The 10,615-nt window shown below is 44.5% G+C and overlaps 2 non-coding genes across 2 annotated transcripts; one reads left to right on the forward strand and one right to left on the reverse strand.

Moving 5' to 3' along the window:
- Positions 1-7,762: 7,762 nt before the first annotated feature.
- Positions 7,763-7,867, forward strand: LOC111590687 (small nucleolar RNA Z118/Z121/Z120). Its single transcript, XR_004855729.1, has one exon. It is a non-coding gene; the product is annotated as a small nucleolar RNA Z118/Z121/Z120 (small nucleolar RNA).
- A 1,031-nt stretch (positions 7,868-8,898) lies between these two features.
- Positions 8,899-8,970, reverse strand: TRNAM-CAU (transfer RNA methionine (anticodon CAU)). Its single transcript has one exon. It is a non-coding gene; the product is annotated as a tRNA-Met (tRNA).
- Positions 8,971-10,615: the final 1,645 nt, after the last annotated feature.

Raw genomic sequence — 10,615 nt, forward strand, 5'->3', positions numbered from 1 at the left:
AAAGTTGCCAGAGCACGCGCAGGCGCGCGCGAGCGCGCGAGGGCGCGCTTCCCTGTTCCCTGTGTTGCTGGGCCGCCGGGTTAGAATTGGCCCAATACTATTCACAAGTTTCACTTTTTCTTTTTATTCCAGAGCTAAAACAATTATAGAAAATGGTCGAAAAATCCTAAAAATGTCAAACCAATTTTCCTAGACTTCTTATTTTGCATAGTATTTAATAAAAATAGTTTCATGATTTTTAGATTAAATAAGGAATTTTGGAATGTTTAAAGTAGCTTAAAACATTAGTTCTGGATTTTTAGAAAATAGATAATCATTCCAAAAATGCCCAAACTTTTTATATGAGCTCTACACATTATTTAGAAGCCTTGGGTAGAGTTTGGTTTGATTTGGATCTTATTTGATAATTAGAACCCAAAACCCACCCCTGCCCTTTGAATTCCTTTACTGACTCCAGAAACCCTAGTTTCCCGGAAAACCGTGAAGGAAAGTTGTATTCAAGAACCTTAGATAATAAATTATTATTATCTTTGCACTCTCATGAGCATTTCATGGCATACATTCTTACATATATCTATATTGTTATCTTTAAGAAAACGAAGAAGAAGTCGAGGTAATCGAAGAGAAGACACCACCACCACCCTCGGAATCTGAGGCAGGAAACTGTTTCTACCTTGATATTTGTGGGTCCGAGCCTGACTTACCTATCAACGAAGGCAAGCCCCGGTGCATTTACCACCTTCCTTGATGTTTTTAAATCTTTCTCACTTGATTAATGCATTAGGTGATAGGAGTTGAATGCTTAAACAATTCCTGCATTAACTTCCTTGAACTTGATTACCTTCCTTGAAACCCTGCTTTTACAAAAGGTTTTTACTCTACTTAGTGATGCTCTAGCAAAACAAAAAGTTTTGTTTTACAAGAGATGATTGGCAAAGTGGGAAGGATGTTTTTGAAAATAAAACTTGATGGTGGATCCATCACGGCCGTGATGGGTTCAACATCGGAAAAGATGTACCTCTGCCAGGTACCAAGCTTTGGGTTTTAAATGATTAAGCTGAGACCGGGCGGGTGACTTGCACGAGAAGAGAGTCTCGGTGTAGTGTCTCCGTCTGAGTCGATTAAGGACCGTGTCGATGTAGGCTTGATGACCGAGGACCCTTTAACTGGTCACATACCTCATCATGGGTAAGCCTTGCCTCGGGCAGACTAAGGCCAGAATAAGATAACACGGAATGGGCGTGGAGCGGTGATGGGAGTAGCGTGTACCCTCCATGGCAAGAGGCTGGATGGTGGTGTATCTGTGCTCTCGGTTCGCGTGAACCTGATCTGGTCTTAAGAACCCCGGTGGCGGGTTGACATATGCAAGGGTTAAGTGCTACATATGTCGTGTGATTGGAGATCCTCAGCTGAGTATAATCGATTCGGATCGCCGTACCTTCGCGGTCATGAAGACTTGGTCACTGCCCTATACGTAGAACTCCAGTAAAGATGAAGGACTTGATAAGAAATTGGCTAGTGCAGGAGAAGTGATTGAACTAGGTTAGAAAGAACTCTAGATGCAGGTAATTTTACCTAACCTGAAAATAAAACTAGATTTTTAAGGATCCACTTTTAGTAAGCATTTATGCAAAACGGAGTCTTTGATCTTGAGATACCTTACCTTGACTCCCTTATAACCCGCATACCCTTGAGAGTCTTTTCTTTAGTCGGGTAAGACTTGATGAGTAATTCCATACTCAGGGTTTTATTCCCTATTGTTTTTAGGTGAGGAAGCAGCAAATTTTTGTTGCTTTTGTACCAGGGTGGTGTCAAATGAAGAGAAGCAAGAATGAGGCTGCGGGAGGACCTGGTCCTCCATAAATTTTTTTTTGTAAGAACTTATCGGGAGGAGTTTTTACCTCCCTTGGTATTGTAATATTAAGTACTCTGCACTCGTGTTTATATGCTGGTCTGTAATAACTAACTTTATCTTACTTTCAAATAAATGTAAGTTATGTAATCGCTTCCGCATTGTTGTATCTCCGATGTTCTGTAATGTCTGCGTGACGGGTGAAACGCTCTTGGGAAAGGTAAGAAAAGCAGATACCGAACTTTTCAAGTAATTCAGGGGCATCTACAGGGTTGTCTGAGGTCCGTTGGACAAGGACAACTGTAGGTGGGCCTAATAACTTGGGAGGTTCCGTCACATCTGTTGCACCTATTTTGATGATGTCCTTTTTTGTCGTTCTTTCAGTTGCTGCAGGCATATGCCCCCTGCCAGATTGGTCGACCTTTGGGGCCGAGTAGTCTGGCAATCTTGTTGGGCTTGTGCCTGGTGACCAGATTGAGCAGTGCTCAATCGATCTTGTACTGGAGGTGCCAACCTATTGAATACAGATGTTTGGGGTGCCCCCAAGCGGGGCACTGTGGCATCCCAAATGGATATGGTGGCATGCCCCACATTTGGTTTGGGACATATGGTGGAGGTATGTATGTGTATGGATACGGCATAGGTGGATTTAGGGGTGGAGGTGTCCATGCAGGTATGTTAGGTCTTAATTGGACAGTATGACCTTCCATTTCTTCCGATTGGTGAGGTGGTCCAATCGGTCTTACCTGATGTTGCTCACGAATGGGCGAGCGAGGTCGCTTCATTGGCCGATCACTAGGTCCGGCCTTCTTTTTCACATATTTAGACAATAATTGATCGAAAGTCGGGCCGGATTTGACCAACCAACTAGCTGCCTTGAACGTATTAGTTTTCCATGTACCTATCTCTGGTCATCGTGGTTTGAAGGTACGCGGTCGTTGCGGGTTTGAGTATTGCCGGACCGTCTGCTGGAATTCGTCGGACCGTCCAGCGTGGTCCTAGTCCGTCTACGCCTGTGCGTCAAACCATCCGAAATGCGCAGCACGGGCTCCTGCTCCTGCCCCTTGGTCTGTGCCTGCCCCCCAGTGCTGGAGGTCGTGATGGTCAGCTTAAGAGTCTCGCCTCCATCAGGAGTCTTCTCGGCCACCACTTTCCTGCAAGAAGTCTTATGATCCTATCGGCCTCTTTCGCATTACGATGATTACTTCTTTGTCTTTGCCTTTATCGACTGTGCTTGGCCGAATCAAGACCCTCTTGCTCTCGAAGTCGATCATGTTCATTGGAAAGGGCTCCGTGTCTACCTGCATTTCCTGAAATTTCAATCATCCTTCGTTAATGGCCGATTGAATCTATCGATATAATACATTACAATCATTAGTGACATGAGAAAATGAGTTATGCCACTTGCAGTATGCATGACGTTTTAGTTCGTCGGTGGATGGAACAATATGATTTATTTTAATGTTGCCATTTTTGAGTAATTCATTGAATATCTTGTCACAATTACCAATATTAAATGTAAATTTAACCTCCTCTTGTCGTTTCTTTTGAACCGGCTGCAAGGAGGAGCAAGCCAAAGATTTGGCCTGCTTTGGCCAAACCATTTCAGCAGTGTATACTTCTGTTGATTCGTCGTCCGAGCTACTTTGGTCGCATTCTACTATATAGACATTGTGACGAATATTTTTGGCAGTTTCTTTGCTTTGGCTTTCACAGGCCAAAGCCCTTTGGTGTAATTGTGCTAGCGTGAAAAATTGGATGCCTTCTAATCTTTCTTTTAACAAATATCACAGCCTATTAAAGGCTAATCCTGCTAGTTGTTTTTCTGCTAAATGAATTTGGAAGCAACGGTTTCTTGTATTCCGGAATCTCCGGATGTAATCATTAACCGATTTGTCTTTCGCCTGTTCTAAGGCCACTAAGTCCACTAAATCTAACTCATAGTCACCGAAGAAAAAGTGATAATGGAATTTTTGTTCTAAATCCCCCCATGATAAGATAGAATTAGGAGGTAATGTAGAGTACCATGCGAACGTGGTTCCTGTTAAAGAAAATGAAAATAAATGCACGCGAAATGCTTCTGTGTCGGCCAATTCTCCTAATTGTGCTAAGAACTGGCCTATGTGTTCGCGCGTGTTTTTTCCTTGGTCACCTGAAAATTTTGCGAATTCGGGTATCCTGGTTCCCTGTGGGTATGGATGGTGATCAAATCGGCTGTCATAAGGTTTCCGATATGATTGCCCCCCAGGGACCATGCTTACTTCGAGCTTATCTCAGAACGCCCCGGCTATTTCTTCCCTCACTATATCGATGGCAGCTGGTGCGAGACCACCGGCTGTCTGGTCAAACATAGGTGGGGTTGGCTGGATATTAGCGTGTTATCTCCCCCCCATTGGTTTGAGCTATGTGGTGCATTACTATTTGCCCTATATGGCTCATAGGATTGGCCGTTCCTTTTCGGCCTTCTAGGCGGGGCCAGAAAGCTTTCCTGGGCTTGGGATTCTTTATTAATGAGCTGATGCATTGTATAGTATAATGGGAAGTGTTGTTGGGACGAGTGAGGATTCAGGTAACAATCCTCCTCAAAAAACTTTACGACGAACCGTCCGGTTGGATACGTAGACCGTCCGGCGGTATGCGCGGACTGTCCGGATATGTGCCCGGACCGTCCGTGATTATATGCGAACCGTCCGTCGCTGTATGCAGACCGTCCGACTAGGTAGTTTAGATTCTGCGCAGCACATTGTGGCTCGGGCGCATGTCTAGGTAATTCATTAAAAATGGGTCCGGCTGTTGCTAGCCCGGACGGTCCACGCTCACGTGCGGACGGTCCGACCAAGTGCAGATCGACTGATTTAATGCCAATTTGTGGTTGCTCAGGGTATGTGTCCATCGACATCCCATAAATGGGTTGTGACTGATCGTGACAACCTATAGCCGATGTATTACGTGTGTTTTCCCCTAATTCAACCTCGTGTGAAGGAAAATTTGCAATAGTAGATTTATCAAATGCACGTACTAGCCTCCTATAATCATTTTGCATACCCCCTATGATATTTTGCATTTGTTCTCGCTGCTCATCTACATAATTCTTAAGAGATTGTATGTTGTTTGTGTTGCTTACCTCGGGGGTAGTCGTAGTAGGTTGAAGTGAAGCCAGATTCAGCGCCCGTTGCCGAATGACCTTGTTGTTCCTGTCTACTTTGAAGTTGGCCAGGAATCTCGTCTTCGCTTCTTGGATCAACTGCTCCTTGTGCTTCTCGAATTGGAGCTGTTCGTCAACCGGCAAGGTCTCCCAAGTCGGCTCTTTAATGTTGCTTGGGAAAATATCAGAGCTATCCCTTGAACAGACCATTGAGGGCCGATTTGATGGGTCTATATGTGTTGTCCCCAGCGGAGTCGCCAAAAGTATGTCGACACCTTTTTCGGGCGCTAAACACTAAACAAGAACCGGCGGCGGTGCTCTCTACACAAGCGCGGACCGTCTGTGGCCAGGGGTCGGATGGTCCGCGACCTGGCGCAGGGCTAGGGTTTTCTGCCTGACGACTGCACGGTCCGCGCCTACAGGCCGGATGGTCCGCGCGTGCGCAGGGGCGGTGGAAGTCGCCGGCGGCGCCCGGATCTCGCTCCCGGGAGGGACCCCGTCAGGGAGGAGAGATCCTAGGGTATGTCTAGGCTCGGCAGACCGGCCTAGACTCCTCTAATCGACGTAGAGTCGAAGAGAAGCGATGAATTTGGGGGTTGGAAGACTAACCTAGAACTAGACTAGAACTACTCCTAAGAATAAATGTAAATTGTATTGATTGAGGGTTCGATTCATTTCTTAAATCGGCCGTATTCCTCTGTTTTTATATAGGAGGGGGCTAGACCCGTTACAAACAATATCCCGAGCTAATTCCGTGAATTTCGTCAACAAACATAGCAAGAAACTCGAGATCCTATTCTGTTCTGCGCGCGCGGACCGTCCGGCCCACAGGCGCGGTCCATACGGACCGTGGACCGTCCGGCCTCAGGGCCGGACCGTCCGGTGCTCTTTTTGGTGCCCAACACATACCTTCTCTCAATCTATAAAGCACATATTTGATTTGTTCCTTGCTTTTTTTGCATGATCCTTCACTATTTGCAATAGTTGGAAAATCATTGCCGCGAGCTACAACTTATGTTGTAAACAAGTGTGCTTTCTCCAATAAATACAATGTAGTATTGTTTTTTACATATTATAACTTTTATGAAATTCTTGAACAAACTACACATCACCATTGTTTGTAAACATATCTCTTAACTAAAAAAACTCGGCAGACCGATGAACACCATCCTCACAGTATTATATTAAAAAGAAGCTCAATCGAAGCACTGATCTAGAAAGGTCATGAAAGCGGGTCTCCCTACAGCATGAGGGTCTATATGCTAGATCTTTACTCGTGCTTTGAGCCCTCCCAGCCCCTACACGAGGATCCGCCCCTGTAGGGGCGTCCATCTCATGTGCACACAGCTAGAAGAACCAACTAATGAACCCTGCCAACCCCTACACGAGGATCCGCCCCTGTAGGTTCATCCATCGCATGTGCACACAACTAGGAGTACCAACGAGTGACCTTCCCCTGTAGGTCAGTCCATCTCATATACAAACAACTAGAAGAACCAAAAGTGACCTTTTTAATCTTAGGCTGAAATTTGCTCTCACTAGGATTCGAACTTAAGATCAACTCAAATCACCTAACCAACTCGGCTAGATTCTTTTTGCATGCATCCCTTAATTACATTAATCAAAGTGACTTTTCTGTCTACATACTATCCATGTTGCAAATAAAACATAGATTTTATTTACTCCTTATTTTTTTGGTATGATCTCTCACTATTTGCAACCGTTGGAAAATCATTGCCGCGAGCTGCAACTTATGTCGAAAACTACATACTTAATCCATGTTGCAAATAAAGCACAAATTTAATTTACTCCTTAACTATTTTGGCATTGGCATGATCACTCACTATTTGCAATTGTTGGAAGATCATTGCTACCGTCTGCAACTTTTATCGAAAACAGGTATGCTTCGTCCAGTGAACACAACGTAGTGTTGTTCTTTAGATACTGTATCTTTTCCCCATAAAGATTAAAAATGCTTCTGACAAGCTGTTTTTTAGCAGGCTTCAAGCCAGTGTTTAGTTGTCTAAAAAATTGTATATATACTAATCCGCTGCCAACTACGTTGCTTCACGAACTCCCTGTCGACTTTTTTTTTCTCGAAAGCGCAAGAGAACTACGCGAATATATATTAAGAAGGAGAAAAAGGTCCAATAAGACCCCAAATGAACTTCACGAACTCCTTGTCGACTGTCAACTTTCTTTTGGTGCATACCTACTTTGTAAAGTCTGAAAACAACCACGGCCATTGTAATATAATTTCCCAACTGCTCACGATGCTACATCTCAAAACTACAAAACCTCGTTGCTACAAATATATATATATATATATATATATATATATATATATATATATATATATATATATATATATATATATATATATATATATATATATATATATATATATATATATGCGCTTACATAATATTGTCACAACTATGTAATATGCTTCTATATATCTACAACAATATCTTAAGTTACTAGTCTATGGATGATTAATATGACGATCCCTAGGAGGTATCTGAAGGTGGGTGATTTTTCATTGCATCCCATCTGACTATACCAAAATTGAATATGGTTTTTCTGAGCAAATCCAACCATACTGTCAGAGGAACCAACCAATGATTTACCTTGTTCTCACCAGCTTGGTCAATGTAATTACATTCATCGCTGTTGCAGTGGCAGCATTACGATAGAATTGGCATTGCCTTATCTATTTCCTAGAACAATTTTGTATTCTTCTCTTTTGGGCCACGCTTGTTCTCTTCATGCCATGATGGCTCCTATTAGGACGGTATCTTAAGGTGGACGAGTTTTTAAGTGCACCCCTTCTGATTATAACAAAATTGGATATGGTTTCTGAGCAAGTCCAGCCATACCATTATAGAACTCAGTTAGCCAGCCAATGGTTTTCCCCTCTTTGATCAACCTGATTGATGTATCTACATTCTTCATTTTCCCACTGCCAACACTATTATGGCTACTGTTAGGACGGTATCTCAAGGGGTAGCTTTTAGTTGCACCTCTTCTGATTATACCAAGGCTGAATATGATTTCGGAGCAAATCCAGACATAACGCCAAAGAACCCAACTGATGGTTTAGCCTTTTTGTTCAATCTGACTATTGTAAATGCATACCAATTTTTTCTTCTTCTTATTTTATATGCTGTATTGTTGATGCCATTCTTTTTTTTTCTTCATGCTATGATGACTCATATCAGGAGGGTATGTTAAGGTGGAGAACTTTTAAGTGCACCCCTTCTGATTATTGGAATACAATTTCAATTTACCCCTTTATGCTAGCACTGCATGTTTCCGAACACTTGATCCTTTTTCAGGATGGTCAACCAGCCAGACAACCACCACAAAATAGCGCATTTTGGGAAGCTGTTGAGCAGAGGCATGGAACTCAAGCTCCTGCTCATACCTACCCCCTCCTGTACATGGTCTTCCTGACGATGAGATTGCTCTCATTTGCTTGGCTTGGCGAGAGTAACAGACTGACTGTCCACGTTGGTCGAAGTGGAGGAGACGTACGGCGGAGAGCCGGAAAGGTGCATGGTGACCACCATCTGAATCCATGCCCGAGCGAAGTGTAACTTGACTATCCCCGCTGGCCGAACTGCGATGTGGATTCAACAAGGCTCGACCCCGTACAGCCGATCCGTTTGGCTTCTCTCGACTGCTGGCTGTAAGAAAGGAAGAACACATTTGAGTACTGGACGCACATCTGAACATAACTGATGGATGGGAATGGAACCTGCGAATGTGATGCTTGCTGTGGTTTCGTCGATCCATCTCTGCAGAAAGCGCAAACGTTTCTCTGTTGGTTCGGTCTATATGCTCGCAGAGTTGCATCTTATTAGAAAAAGACAAAAAAAAACAAAAAAACAAAAAGATATATCAGAGCCAGGTTTCGATCCTGGGACCTGTGGGTTATGGGCCCACCACGCTTCCACTGCGCCACTCTGATGTTTGTGTTGAGTTAGCAGATGTAATATACATGTTCCTGTTTGGAAAGGGTTAACGGGCTACGTTGTCGGGTGCTTGGATGGACCAGCCCGTAACCGACCGGCCCATGCAACACCGATGCACCCTCCCGCGGTATAAAACCCTTCCTGTTCAAGGAGACTTGGCACGGCAGAATCAGCCGTCGCCGTCGCACCTTCCACTTCGCCAGCGGCATCTTCCTTGCGCCGCCGGCGCCCGGCCAGATCACAGCCGGTCTGCTTGCCTGGTAAGACGATCTGTCGGCTCTCGCCCGCGGAGACCCAAACAGATGACGTTAAAAAATGGTTTCCCTGCAGCAGCTATGCGGTGGTAGCGTTTTCCATTAACGCTCCCATTTCGATTGACGAACCAAGCAGCAGCTATGTCGATGATACCGTATCGTGGCAACGTAGTGTCGGTTGGTTTCTTTGCCCTTCACTGAAGTACTGAACACTTCGTGAAGCTATCAACTATCATGTCTGTCAGAGGTCCTGCTTCATATTTCTTACTATTACTATGATTTTACTACTAACACTTTGTTCTCTATTGAACCATGACCAGCGCTTGTATTTTTTCCTTTCAATTGCACGTTTAACTGTTGGGGTTCAAGCTTCAAACACATCTGATTTTTTTTTTAATTCTAGCATTCACTTGTGCTGCTGCTGAATTGTTTCATTGGGTTGTGCCTGCTCATTTTCATTTACTTTCTGAATGAACGCCCTAAATCTGTATGTCCACAAAAGAAAAGGAAGTAAAACACAGTCATGTTAATCGCATATTTCTCATCGGTGCAGCAAAAGGTAGCTGAATGACTTCAAGTGCTGGCGTCATGATTCGGCATCTGAAAACACTACTAACGCCCAGCACTAGCATCTGCTGCGACCAAAGGGTTTTTTTGCGATTATGAAGGTGCCGGCTATAGATGTCCAAACGGACCGGGCTTGCCCGGGCGGCTCGAAACCCGGCACGGGTTTGGTCCGGCATAAACCCGGTACGGCACGTAGTGAACCGGGTCTGTGCTGGCCCGGTCCGGTCAAGGGCCGTGTCTGGACCGAAGGCGTGGCACGATGGGCTAGGCCTGACACGGTCCGATTTTATTCTTTTTCTATTTTTTCATATAAATACATATATTATACTTGAATATAGAGTATAAAACACAAGAAACATGTGTTTTTGTTGGTTATGTGGGTGTAAATAAATGTTTAGAGCTAATAAATATGGTTTAAACCCTCAAAAATATATATTTTTAGGATATTTTTATCATTTAAACATTATATATTGTTATGGACCCGTTAGACCCGTCGGGCCGGCCCACGGCCTGACACGATTATTAACTTAGCGGGCTGTGCTTGGGCCTCGCTTGGAACCTGTGGGCCGGTACAGCACGGCCTGCTACCTACTCCGGGCTGGGCCGGCACAGTCCTAATCCGTGCCGGGTCTAGCTGTGCTTGGGCCGGCTATGTGGATATCTATAGTGCCATCGCGCGGTTTCGCCCATTTGGTATCCCGTAGCGCGACGTCGCCAGGATGGGATCGCCGTCGTCCACCACTCGTCCGATTGAGACCATTGCCATGAGGATGCCATCTAATCGACCTGCAAGAGCGTAAGCAGCTTTGAAGTTTACTCC

Source organism: Zea mays, chromosome 1, assembly GCF_902167145.1.
Source record: "Zea mays cultivar B73 chromosome 1, Zm-B73-REFERENCE-NAM-5.0, whole genome shotgun sequence".
Lineage (NCBI taxonomy): Eukaryota > Viridiplantae > Streptophyta > Magnoliopsida > Poales > Poaceae > Zea > Zea mays.